The sequence below is a fragment of the Lycium ferocissimum genome, chromosome 10 (genome assembly GCF_029784015.1).
Source record: "Lycium ferocissimum isolate CSIRO_LF1 chromosome 10, AGI_CSIRO_Lferr_CH_V1, whole genome shotgun sequence".
Taxonomy (NCBI): Eukaryota; Viridiplantae; Streptophyta; class Magnoliopsida; order Solanales; family Solanaceae; genus Lycium; species Lycium ferocissimum.
In genome coordinates this window covers 46,430,136-46,431,211 of record NC_081351.1, presented here as the reverse complement: position 1 = coordinate 46,431,211, position 1,076 = coordinate 46,430,136, and positions in this window count along the sequence as shown.

Below are 1,076 nucleotides of genomic sequence, written 5' to 3'. Positions count from 1 at the left end.
AAACATGAAGCAATTCAGCTTTCTTTCTAAGTTCGAATTTGGATAAATTGCTTTTCTTTTATTCTCTTAAGACTTTTCTAATTGAAATCTGAATTCTGAAACAGTTTGATATCTATGTATATTTGTTTCCTTCCCTTCTTTAAGTTAATCCCAACATTTCTTTCTTTTGCGGATAATGTGCTCGAGATTCAAACTTTGCTTCGTTAGAGTCTTTAAACTGTTTTACTGCCTTAACTTGGACATACCAATATCCCAACTAAATGGCATCTGTATCCTGGTGGTACTTGAACCCAGATGTGTCAGCTGATTACATGAATTCCCAAAGAGGGTTGCTGCTTGTAAGTTTTATGCTAATAGTTGGTTTAAACTTAGCTCTTGTCCATACTATAACAAGACGGATTGTAGAACTGTTTTAGGATGTTCCCTATTTGAAGTGATAAAAATAGTAGCTAATTTTCCTGAGTGAGGTGTTTCACATAAAAATTTAAATTCCCAATTTTAGTTGCTATTTATGAAAATTAAATCTCTTTGCATCTTTTCACATGAGCTGCCTCCAAGTGTTTGTAATATTCCCTTCCTCATCTTGGTTGTTTTTTTTTAGTTCCGGGTATTTTAAATCCAGCAGTTAGATTAGTTTAGTCTAAATCTGTCTATTAAGCTATTGGTTATGTAGTATAATTTTCTCTTTTAGTTCTTTCGTTATTTCCCCTCGATTTTGGTATTTAGCTTAAATCGCAATTTTTGTTCGCTGCGGGCTAAAACTCGATTTGAACTAGGCATGAGTAGATGTCGTGAATAAGTATATCTATTATCTTTAAACTCATAATAAAAGCAGACCCTGGTATGGGGATTTCTTATTATCTGTTGAGTTGCAATAGAGGTATAGGAAAATATGAGTTCAGTTTCAGTGGTTTGTTTGCATCTCCCTTTATGCTTGCATTTCATCTTAAGTAGACTAACTGGTTTGTTTGCATTTCAATGTTTCTCATGTCTTCCCTGTGAGATGTGTATGAGTGTTGCTTGTTTTAATTCCCCTCCTCTTTTATTTTTGTTTCTTTTGCTTTGATGTTTCGTTC